Here is a 13386-nt window from a genome sequence, read left to right on the forward strand (position 1 = left end):
CCCCTGTTATAAAAGAATAAGAAGGTTGAGCTAGTGACCAAAACCATGACATCCTGCTCTCTCTCTCTCTCTCTCTCTCTCTCTTACATACATACATACATACCAGTCACAAAGTCTATGGCTCAAAATTATTCTGTGTCATAGAAAAGCTTGAAGCTTAATTAAAACACCTGTCTTCCAGCTGTAAATATTATAAACCATAAAAGGGCAAAAGCATCATATAATGGAAGATAAGGTTGTTGGACATGTTTGGAGTCATTCTTGTACAGCATGGACTTGTAATATTGTGTATATCAAGATGGAGGTATCTGCCATCGGGGACCCAGCAGGAGGAAACTGAACCAAAGAAAGAGGTTCATTGAGCAAAATGGCTAATGGAAAGGTCTATAGTTCTCAGCTAGATGTCAAGGAGAATAGTTTGACAAGGGTGTTGGAGTCCCACAAGCCCAGAAAAGAGTTATTTCCCTCTTCTTTAGGATAAAGCATTAGCAAGCCAGAAATAAACCCCCAGAAACCAAGAGAGAAAAACAGAGAAGGCACTGTAAAATGCTCTGTAATTTTGTAGAACAGTATACACATAATTAGTGAAGTGAAATCTATTGTAAATACAGAATTGTGTATGTTTTTCTGGAAAATTCCCTTTTGCCATGTTTAATGCATACTAAAAAGGCCTTTAATCATGCAGTTACACTTATCAGATTGACTTTTTCAGCTTCAGCCCATCTAGCAGGTGCTGTCTTATACAGGGAAAAACTTAGAATTTTTCCCAACCACTAATAGTTTATCAGTTCATAGCAAAACAAATAAACAAACAAACATGAATATCCAATGTTTGAATAAAATGTTAATCACCTGGTCTTTTTTGCTATAACAAATATTAGTCTGAATTTAATAATTTAATTTTAAAAAATTAGGACCACCACCTATTTTCATACTTTTAAAATCATTAAGTGGATTGGGTTTTTTCAACTGTCTACTTCTAATTGTTCTGTAATTTGTACATAACCTTTTCAAAAGTCTCCACGGTTCACTACTTTTACAAAGCATACAGGATCAATTTTGTTGTTCTTCATAATGTCTTACAAGTTTTTAATAAAGCACCATCAACTCTTGAAGGATTATCTCCTTCTCTGAGCCAGTCAGGCACAAATATTAACAGTTCTGCCTTCATTCTCATTTTCATATTGGATTTCCCTCCAGAATGTCTATTAAATCTTATTTCATCCATCTGATAATACCCCATACATAAAGATTAAAGACTGTAATTGTTTAAATATTATGTAAGGGATTTTAAGCAAACAAGCATCTAATATGTAAAGTAAATTAATGTCCAAATATAAATATGAAAGGATACACTGGTCTGTTTGCAAAATGTTTACCATGGGATTCTTTTTTATATATACAAACGTGAATAATCATCTTATCATTCCACAACAAAATTAATATTGTCTGTGATATCAACATATCTTTGAACTATAAAATACAGTAAATGCATCTCTTCCATAAAATATGAAGTCAACAGAACCCCCAAACTAAACAAGCAAAAAATACAGCAATCTCTTGTTTTATTGCAAATAGAAATGGCATATTTAAAAACAAAAACTACTATCCGGAGCAACTTCATGTCCAACTAAAAATTAAAACTATTTTAATGTATTATTCATGGCAAATCTTATCAAGCTCTGATTACGCTCTTCTTTCTCCAGCAGCTATTAATTCTTCCCAAGAAACCTTCATCAGGAGAATTCTGGGAGTTGAAGTGATATCTTAAAGTTGCCAAAGTTGAGAAGCACTAATCTAACTATGGGAAGACTGCACCCCCACCCCAGAAGAATGAAATATTTTGTGAAATGTTTAAAAAGGCAGGATAAAATATTTTTTCTAAATGAGAAATGAAAAAAATTTAAGGGAGGAAGAAACCAGCCCAAGTCTCCCTGCCACAAGCAAAAACTGAGGAGGCCGGCTTTTAGAAATGCAGATTTGGTAATCCATTCGGAAAGAATGGGTCGAGACAAAAACCCAGATAAGCAACAAACAAAAGGTTGGCAAAATTAGCTCAAACTCGTATGATCTGTATTTCCTCTTTTCCCTGGAGAGCCAGCTATGACCCCTACATAAATCCCATAGGAATCCAGAAGATATTTTAAAAAAACAGTCTAAATTCCATTTTGTCAGCTACCCAGAATCACATGTGGTTGGTAGCTCTGCTTCATCAATAAAGAAAACCTCTCTTTCCAAACAGCCTCCAACCTCCATTTTGTTTCCAGTGCCTTTCTCCTGGCTTGGAACGGAACTAGATGGCTTTTCCTTCCAACATAACAAAACAGCCAGGCTTATGTATGGGAATCACTTGATTCCCAATGGTGACAAGTGGAAGCCATCTTTGATTTCCCCAAAATCACTCATCGGGAAAATCTACAAATCTTGCTGCCTCTTGCAGATGAAACTCAAGTAGCTTCTACATAAGTCCGACTAAGGAAAAACATCATTTACCAATTATACTAGCTGATTCTCCATTTAACACATTACTTTATGAGAAACCCTCTTTCCTTACTACTCTTTCTCCTTTCTCTCTCTCTTGCACATACATAAAAACGTGCAGAAAGAGAGAGAGAGACTACAACTCAGTGTGTTTTTCCATGTGTGCTTTGATAAACTTGGACTCGGTTAAAGGGTAACATTCATTTGAACATGAAATCTTATTGTCTTTAGTATGTCACTCTGTGTGTATTCAGACAATACTTATTTTGAGGTGAAATTTTATTTTCATTTTATGACCCTGTAATCCCTTTATCTGAGATGGAGTCAGGGCAATTGAATGGAACTGAACATTTAGTGGCTGGATGACCTTCCTAACACCTACATGGAGTTCTCAGCAGATATTTTCTCTTTGCGCCCCCGATAGAGAAACATCTGCAACTATCTAGGATTGAACTCTCAACTTTCTAGGTGGGAGGTGAGCATCTTCACCTCTAGGCCACCGCACTGCTCTCACTTGTTTTAGGGTGGAATAATGAACAATAAAGTAGCTAATGTGTATTATGTTTGCTTCTGGGTGGAGGATTCGGAGTCCTGTGAATATGCAGCATATCTACCATTTCCTCATTTGTAAATTTTCTCTGGTGAAAAATGGAAAGGTTACAAATGATGGATAGAGGATGTAATGGAGGATGTAATTGCTCCTTGCATTCCTTATATAGGGTAGAGTGATTATGTTCAACATATCAAGCACTGAATGTCATTTGTCTGATAGTTTTACAGAGTGAACACAAAAATATAGACTGAAAATATGGATTCTTATGAATTTTTATGATTGCTACAGATTGCATGTAGCACTATTATTTTATACATGTTGTAAGACTTGATGATACGTTTACTGGGACTCTATACAAAAATTATGAAGATTCAAAAAAGAATCCATGCCTCAGATCAAGATTTTATTTTTTTTTGTATTTAACAATACTGACAACTTCCAGGATTTTGAGCTTATAGACTCATGAAAGCTTTGATTTGATGATGGCTTGCAGAAAACTGTACATAAAGGTCATAGAAATCCATTTTATATAATCAAAAGAATACCATGCTATTTTCTGTTAGTCGTATTGTATAAAGTTTAATAATTCAAACAGCTTTTCAATCGAAACACTACTGAAGTTGTTTTCTAAATTTTGGTTCAGAAGTAATGCCAAATCATATTCAATCTTAAACTTATCTTGACTTCATAGATTTCTTCTTATGCTCCCTATTACTAGCAGGATTGTAAACAAATATTGGCTCTTTTTCCATAAATAAATTTACTTTTTATTTTTATTTATTGTTTTTTATTTTTCCATAAATAAAAATAATAATAAGAGAAACTGCTTTGTTGGGGATTTAAAACAACAGAAAATAAATGTTGCAAACAAATTCTAGGATGATGTTGTTACATACACAAGTGACACAAAACACTCTTCAAAATAAATATTTTCAGGAGATATTGAACAGAATTACTTTGCTGATAGGTTTGAAATGGAAATAATAACCCTAATTCTCTTTCTTAACTTTTTCATTTATACAGAACAAAGCCTATCAAATCACAAAACATATCAAATATTACAAAAGTAATCATTTATGTGTAAATTAGTGTCTACAGCTAAAGTAAAAACTACATTTTCAGAGATCTCTTCATAACATTTTTCACTTCAGATGTTGAAACGTATTATTTTCATCCTGCCTAAATATGTAGCTAATATAAGTGCTTTGTAGAATGCCTAGCATTATATTATTTGGGGGGTATAAACAGCCCAACGGTGCTCTAAATGAATCCCTTCATTGATTCTAAATCCTGGGTTGCCTTCAAAGCTCACTGCATTCAAGGGCCATTTGAAACCAATGCCTTGCAATATCTACATTAAATTTACAATGCTAGTAGAGTGAACAGCAAATCCTTTCCTGCCCACATTCTGTCAGCCATTCACCCAAGCCTGAATTACATATAGGCAGAGAGCCTCAGAGACCAGATGTCTATATCCTAGACGCCTGAGCAAATAGGAAGGAGACTCCGTAATGCCTTCAAATGCTTCAAAGATAAGCATGTACACCAGGGATAATCCACAACTAACTTTTGATTCGAAAGAATGTTTGGCATGTTTGCAATCCTGGCTTCCAGAAGGAGAGGGCTGTGTGGAAAGCTTTTGCTAAAGCAAGATTTCCTCAGCTACAGCTTTTCATGCTTTAAAAAAAAAAAGGGGGGGGGGAATCTTTGTTTTGAGGTAAAGGACCTCACTTGGAAAGAGGACAGGAAGAAGAACTACAAGTAGTCCTTGACTTACAACAGTTTGTTTAGTGACCATTTGAAGTTCCAATAACAGATAACAGATAATCAGAGTTGGAAGGGACCTTATAGGTCATCTAGTCCAACCCCCCCACCCAAGCAGGAGACCCTACACCATTTCTGACAAATGAGAGTCCAATCTCTTCTTGAAAGTCTCAAGTGATGAAGCTCCCACAACTTCCGAGGGCAACTTCTGTTCCATTGGTTGATTGTTCTCACTGTCAGAAAGTTTCCCCTTATTTCCAGGTTAAATCTCTCCTTCAGTTTTCATCCATTATTCCTTGTCTGGCCTTTGAGTGCCATGGAAAATACCTTGACCCCTTCCTCTCTGTGGCAGCCGGTCAAATATTGGAAGACTGCTATCATATCTCCCCTGGTCCTTCTCTTTACTAGACTAGCCAAGCCCAGTTCCTGTAACCGTTCTTCATATGTTTTAGTCTCCAGTCCACTAATCATCCTGGTTGCTCTTCTCTGCACTTTTTCTAGAGTCTCAACATCTTTTTTATAATGTGACCAAAACTGTATGCAGTACTCTAGGTGTGGTCTTACTAAGGCTTTATAGAGTGGGGAAAGGTGACTTTTTCACACTTAAAACCATTGCAGCTCGTCCATGGTAACATAGCTGAAATTCAGGCGTTTGGCAACTAACTCATAAAATATTTCTAGGGTCTTTTTAGAGTTGCTTACAGAAAGGGAAGGGGGAAAGGGGTTTGAAAGACAGCTTGGAAATCGAAAATGCATTCCATAAATAAGTTTTCAAAGATAATAACTAGGTGACTGAAGTTTCTGCCAGCAAATATCTAACTGGAGAACATGACTGATTACTCTTGGCTATTGATGTTTCTCATTGAAGAATATGAATTATGATACACCCAGGGGGTGGGGGAAAACCAGGGTCAAGGGTGTCTCAGAGTCAGCTACACCCAGGCAGTGCCAGACATGTTAACTCCCAATAAATCCTTTCTAAGTTTTGGAAGTTTTGCTCGAGACTCATGATTTAATTAGGGTAACTGCCAGAATCCTGATAGCATATTTATGACGGTTGCAGTGTCCTGGTGATGTGATGTGACCTGGTCAGAAGCAAAGTCAATAGGGAAGCCAGATTCACAAATGCAGTGATTCACTTAACAACTGTGGCAAAAAAAGTCTTAAAGTGGGACAAAACTCACTTAACGACTGACTTGCCTAGTAACAGAAATTTTGTACTTATTTGTAGTCATAAGTGAAGGACTACCTGTGCTGGAAGGAGGAGAGAGGGAGATTTTTGAAAAATGTAGACAAATTGGAGACTGACAATAGCCACATGGTTTGGGTGTATTCATTTCCTCAAGAAATAAGAGAGATTAAACCAGAGGTCAGAGGGGAATGACCCCTAAGAAGAGCTAGCTTTACTGGACATGAGGAAAGATGTTGAATGGGAGCCAAAAATTATCTTCAAACATCTACTGAGCAAAGAGGAGATAGACATTTTGGGGCCACAGGGCTCAATGTCTTTGGACTAGACACGAGAGAAGATGCCAAACTCTGGCCAGATACTCTAAGAAGTAAACAGGGGCTAAAAGGAAATGTCTCTCTGGTTTAAAGGCTACAGCTGTAGAAGACATGGATTAGTCAGGGCCAGTTCAGGGGACAATGCCCACTTGGAAGCAAAAGGTCAAGATTTGTTTTCAGATTCCAGTCAAAATATGCACATCGTTTTATGGATTCTGATAGTTGAAAGGTATAAGCTGTTTTGTAGAAAATTAGCACCCACCCCTGTCCTAGAAGAATGAAAATTTTTGAGAAATATTTTAAAAGGCAGGATAAATTATTTCCCCTAAAAGAGAAATAAAAATCTTAAGGGAGACAGAAACTCAGAGACCCAGCCCCCAAACAGATAGTAAGATGAAGCCAATGATGGGTAGAAATGCAGATTTGGTAAAATCATTACTCTGTGCAGCAAGGTCTAAACAATGGTAAGGTTATCCCTCAGCCACAATAGGAATTGCCCAAAAGGCCCCTTCATTGCATCAGCCAAACTTCAACCAATCTTAGCTCAGACAAACTCCTAGAATTTGTACATGGCACCATGGGACTCTGACAACAGCCAACAGGATACATGTTCTTGCACAGGAACAGGAAGTTCAAAGGGCAAAGCCCAAGAGAAGGTATAAAAACCCCTCACCCTCAACTCCATGTGGTCAGCTGTCCAGAACCACCCGTGTGGTTCTGCTTCATTAAACCACCTTTCCAATCAGCCTCCATGTTTCCAGTGTCTTACTCCCAGCTTGGAATTGAATCCGATGGATATTTCTCCCAACAGTTTCCAGACACATACCTCTCTATTTTGCATCAGAGACATTGTGGTCTTTAATGCTTTCTCAACTTTTGTAAGTTTTGCCACCAAGTCAGGAGAGCATCATGAGGTGGTCAGGAGGCTTCCCAATATTTTAACCCTCCGCAGCCATTCATTATAACCAGTTTTCACGATTGACACCAACAGCCTATTTCCTTTTCTGAAAAACCTGATCATGTCCTCTAGCTGTACATCTTGACTGTGTGCAATATGCATGGATTGCACGTGCTGGGAAGTCAGAATAGACTCTTTGCTCATGTCTGTTTGAATAAAAGTAAAATGTTGCTCCAGGAACCTGGTTCAAAAGGATGAGAACGGAGTTTCAATTTGTATTCAAACAGAAGTGAGCCTTTCCGTGTGAGTGTTTGGAGAGGATTAAAGTGGTTAAAAGACAAAGTAAACCTCTCCAAGGTTTAAAGTGTCTATTTCACCTACAGTTACCAGACACCTGAACAGACAAAGGAGGACACAGACAAGTGGAAAGGAAGATAAATTTGGAAGAGAGAGAGAGAGAGAGACCTAACTCTTTACCTTTCTTGCCAAAAAAAAGAAAAGAAAAGAAAAATATAACAAAAAGAGCCACAAAGGTTTACCTACATTTATATGAAATTACTTTTTCCAGCATCAGAAAGGCTGGTTTTTCAATCACAGTATTTTTCCAACAATTTTTTACTTTCAAGAACATATGCTAGCATTGTGAGAATGGACTATGGCACTCTTTCCAGACTCCACAATAGAAACATAAGAGAAGTCATGTGAGGCACAACTACAGCGATCATAGATTTGGAAAAAGCAGCGGAGAAATTGATTTTAAGGCTATGGCTGCTGGGCAGAGGAGATGACCTCCTTTTGCTTTGCATCTGGTAATCCTAATTCAGCTCTTAAAATTAAGAAAAAAAAATATTGGGGATATTCACCCCAAGTTCTTTGGGATGTTATTAAAGGATACCTTATGCCTCTTCAAGGTTTAAGGCCGCCCCTTACAATTTCTTTAAATCCACTGAATATGCCTCCATCCGAGCATGTGTGGTCTAGGGCTATATTTTTAAATTCCAGACAAATAAATAAACCAATAAAGGGAAACATTTGTAGCTAAGGGTTGAAATGTGGGGTTCTTGGTGTTCTCTGGGTTGTTTGGTTGTTTTCTTGCAGACATTTCATTACCCACACTAGGTAACATCATCAGTGCATTGATGATATTATTCTGGTTTGGATAATTAATGTCTGCAAGAAAACAACCAAGCTCAGACAGCACCAAGGACCACACACAAATAAATAAAACCTGACAGTTGAGTTTAAGAAATTAAAGAGTTGAAGACTGTTGTTGCTCAAGAAGATGTTGACATAATTACAGTTCAAATTGCTAAAATTGAAAGTATGAACTCTCACATGGGAATAGATTTGGAAACTGCAATAGCAGCTTTACAGAAAATAATTAAATGTAACAAAAATTGCATGTTTGGGAGAACAGTTGCATAGAAGCAGCATAAAAATACATCAGACTTTGTGAACAGACAGAGGGATGTCTATTATTCTTACTGAGACTTTCCTAAAAAGGAAATTGCCCTGCCAGAGGCCTTTTGGTTGAAGAAAGAGAAATTTTGTCTGATTCCAGTTGGGTCCAGTCCATTATCTAGAAACCCATTTCCCCAGGTCTGGCATGAATGAAATTCAATACTGAAAAATTCTCTTTCTGCTTCAATATTAGAGGGTGTGAAAACATTTTTCAATAACAGAAACACAGTGTTCCAACTTTTTTCTTTCAATAATTAAAAAGTTTGGTTGTAGAAAAGTTTGGGGGAAAAAAAACCTGGGGTTTACTCACAATAGTCTAACTCGGAGAAAGGAATGTTGCTCTCCTGTTTTTGTGTATTTTTTCCTCAGATTTCTTTTTTTTTCTTTTGGGTATTTCAGTTAGCTTTTCTCTTTGAAAGTTATTTTTTAAAGCTCTGTTTTGGTAGACAGAAATTAATTTATCAGTCAGTACAGATTTTTTAAGTGGCTTAAATGAAAACTAGAAATATATATACATTTTTAATGTCCTACCTTAATCTTTTCTAATATATTTGTGTGCTTATGTATCAGTGGTGGGATTCAAAAATTTTTACCAACAGTTCTGTGGGTGTGGCCTAGCTTGGTGGGCATGGCTTGGTGGGCATGGCAGGGGAAGGATATTGTAAAATCTCCATTCCCACCCAACTCCAGGGGAAGGATACTCCAAAATCTCATTCCCTCCCCACCCCACTAACCTGCTTTCCAGCTCTGTTCTCCTGTGCAGGACAACAAAAGAAGACCCAGCCAATCAGCTGGGACTCGGGAGGCAGAGAATAGATGGGGGCAGGGCCAGTCAGAGGTGGTATTTGCTGGTTCTCCCAACTACTCAAAATTTCCGCTACCGGTTCTCCAGAACTGGTCAAAACCTGCTGAATACTACCTCTGTTATGTATACATATACATATACATTTCTTACATTGTTCAGGCATTAGGTTTGCATACTCAGCAACTCAACAAGTGAGGAAAAATGAAAGGTCGTTCTTGTACTTCAAGAATGGTGTGGATTGAAGAGACAATCTCCATAGGTGAAGTAGGTTTTTGTCCCAAGGGAGAGAATTGTGTTGAAGCAACAGTGCAACTTACAATGAAGTTATATATCCTCCACTACTTAAAGCTTGAGGCTTAAGTCTTTCAATGGCATAATATGAAATGTGAACAACTAATTAGCCATAACAAGAAGGGCTAATTTCAAAAGTTGTTTCATTTACTTGTGTGGGTTTTTTGTGTGTGTACTTGGGTGTTTCAGCAATATCTTGTATTTAGAAGTGGGGGAAAAGAGAGAAAACACTTAATTGAAGTTAACGGTATCAAAGCTGCCACTGTAAACTGACAAAAGTCATCTACTGGATGAGAATGATAGAATGTGGAAAGAGAATGAAAAATATCTATGTTAATGTTTTTACAAGAAAAAGAAGAGGAAAAGGCTCCACTAATTTATAAATAACTGTCTGGTTTGGTTCTGCAAACCAACAAGACAGACACAGACTTCAGAGAGTAATTAGGACTGCAGAAAAAACAATTGCTACCCAACCTGCCTTTCATTGAAGACCTGTATACTGCACGAGTCAAAAAGAGGGCTCTGAAAATATTTACAGACTCCTGACATCCCAGACATAAACTGTTTCAACTCTTACCCTCAAAACGACGCTAAAGACTAACACTGCACACCAGAACAACTAAACACAAGGACAGTTTTCCCCCAAACACCATCACTCTGCTAAACAAATAATCCCCTCAACACTGTCCAACTATTTACAAAGTCTGCATTACTATTAATCTTCTCATCATTTCTTATCACCCATCCCCTCCCACTTGTGACTGTATGAGTGTAACTTTGTCGCTTGTATCCTTACGATTTATATTGACTGTTTCCTAGTATGATTTGATTGATTATTGTACCCTATGACTATCATTAAGTGCTGTACCTTATGATTCTTGACTGTTGATGAATGCATCTTTTCTTTTATGTATACTGAGAGTATTTGCAACAAGACAAATTCCTTGTGTGTCCAATCACACTTGGCCAATAAAGAATTCTATTCTATTTTAAAGTGGTTTGTCTGTTTTTGTTTTGAACATACTGAATGGAAAAGACACTTATCTTACTCTGATGATGAAGATTTTTGAAAAAAAATTAATGTGTACAATATTACTCCCTAATTAAATACTTTCAGTGTTTTCCCTGGTTGTTTAAGCCACATTGTCCTCATTATTTAAAATTTGTAAATCATGCATGGGGGTTTTAATGATATTCTTGCAACCATTCAAGCTCCAGTCTTCAGTCTGGTTATCACAAAGTTTTAATATGCATGAGGTCACCATGCATTTGATGTGTGATATATTTTACATGTAGTTTAGGGAAAGTATCAGTATATCTTTCTTTCCTTCATACATCAACATTCTATTAGAAATATTTTCTATATCTTACTCCAGAATGTATGGTTTCAATATCTAATCATGTCCCTGTTGTGATTTCCTTGCAAGCGGAATACTTCTAAAAAGAAAAATCAGTCATTTGGGCATTTCCAGATTAAATGACAACAACTTTAAAAATCAAATGGCTATAGAACTTCAAAAAATATTTTTGTATAAATGGGGGTTCAAACTGGGAAAGCATATGGGGAAAAGACAAGTCATTTCCTCTGGTTTTCACAGAGGAAAAAAAGAAAGATGATTAGAATAAGCAAACTTGAACAGGAAGAGTAAGCTTTTATTATCTCAATATTCTATTCATATCTCTTCAGATCTTTAGGTCTTTGAAAATACTAAACATTAATTAAATAAACTGTTTTACTAAGGCAGACTATGCATAAAAGTACTGTATCGATGGCAGAGGTTTGGGGAAATTGAAAACATTTTGGTATATTAATAACAGCTTGAAGCTTTTTATTATAATATTCAAAGCTTTACAAAACGGAAAAGGATTAAATGGAAAATAAATTAGACCTTTATTTTTGACAATTGCATCTTCCATCTCACGGAGTTAACAATTTTAATAGTTTTCTGAATTCCTTTGGATGGAAAAATGAAATATATTATTGATAGCTTAAAGAATGGCAAATACTAGGTCTAGTTGTTTTCCTATAGAATGATACATAGTTTATACAGATATTTGAGGCCCAATTTTCCTTCTAATTTTGAATCTAGTATTTTACTAGCTATCCAGGTACTCCTTGACAAGATTAGTTTATTAAATTATAGGGTGATAGACAACATGGGATATAGAGAAGGTCTTTGCGTGGCAGTAATATTTTAATATATATTTATATATAAAAATAAATATATATAAAAATAAATATATTATACATAAAATTCCTGAGCAAAAGGAAATCTTAAAATATATAAAAGATTTCCTTTTGCTCAGGAATTTAAAAAAAAAAAAGAATTACCATCCCTCCCTGAATTCTTTTTTTTTTTTTAATTCTGTGTTGTTGTTTTTCTCAGAGGTAGGAAGAAAGAATGATCATTCATTAATCCAGTCTCCATTCCCATGGCATATAGGATTAAGTCATGGATAGGATAAGCCAGGTAAAAACAAGTGAAAGTTTCAGTTTCTGGTTAAGAAAGAGGTTTAAATTAATCTTGGCTGTATTCTGGTGTTATCTTGCTGTTGTTGGGCACCAGAATTTATTCCCACGTACAAGGCATGTTTTTTGCCATTTATATACATCTTATCATATCATCAGGGCAACAGCTAGACAGATTCTCACTGTCAAGTGGTGAGCTACTGCCTACCATAGTTGTTCCCTGTAGGTTTGACCACCCAGAACCATTGTCTTATCACTGACCCACAAAATGGGGTCATTGAACTCTTGTACTCGGATTCTGAAGAATAGTCTTCAGGAATAATCAGCATGACAGTCACACAGACATCTTGTCAGATGACATTTCAATCCAGGCCACAATCGTACCTTCCACTGAAGAAATATTACATGCCATTATTGGCTCATCACTACAAAGTAAGGGGATTGCCCTTGAAAACATTGGGAGCATGGAATGATTAGCTTCAGGCCAACTGGGACTGTTGAAAAAAAATCTTGCCTCCACCCCCAAGATCGTACAATGCTGCTTGTCTCGTTGGTTCATCCACCCATAAGGAACCATGGGGGCACCGTGGTTATAATGCAGTATCCACCTTATACAATTCTAAATATGGCTACTTCTGCCAACTGCCAACAGTTCAATTCTGCCCAGCTGAAGATCAACTCAGCCTTCCGAGGATGGCAAAATGAGGACCTATATCGTTGGGGACAATATGCTGACTCTGCCAACCACTTAGAGAGGGTTGTAAAGTACTGTGAGGCAGTATATAAGTCTAAGTGCTTTTGCTATAAGCAAGGAAAAGAATGCTAACAGTTACAGAAACTATACCCACTTCTCTTATGGTATAGTCCAAAATAACCACAGTGTTCCTTCTGTCTTAAAAATAATCCTTAGATCCATGGCATTGATACTTAGATGAGAATGTGGAGAGTCTGCAGCAATGTCTCATATCCTGAAAATCTCTGTCCTGGGGCCAGTTGGATGGATAAAATTCAGGTGAGCAATGGCTCACCATTGATGGTAGTCAGAGAACAACTGCTAGTGGGAATAGAACACCTGTTTCTTTTGTCCCTCGTGAGATACTGACTCATTCCAATATCAAGCCTGTGGCTCTCTGATTTTGTTCTATCATTGCCTTTGG

At 36.8% G+C, this 13386-nt stretch overlaps 1 protein-coding gene across 2 annotated transcripts in view; it reads right to left on the reverse strand.

Annotated features, from left to right (window-relative positions):
• Window positions 1-13386, reverse strand: part of PRKG1 (protein kinase cGMP-dependent 1) — an 878222-nt gene that overhangs the window by 692990 nt on the left and 171846 nt on the right. The window lies entirely within an intron of this gene.

This window comes from Pseudonaja textilis, chromosome 4 (genome assembly GCF_049901715.1).
Source record: "Pseudonaja textilis isolate UNSWEBS1 chromosome 4, rPseTex1.2, whole genome shotgun sequence".
NCBI lineage: Eukaryota > Metazoa > Chordata > Lepidosauria > Squamata > Elapidae > Pseudonaja > Pseudonaja textilis.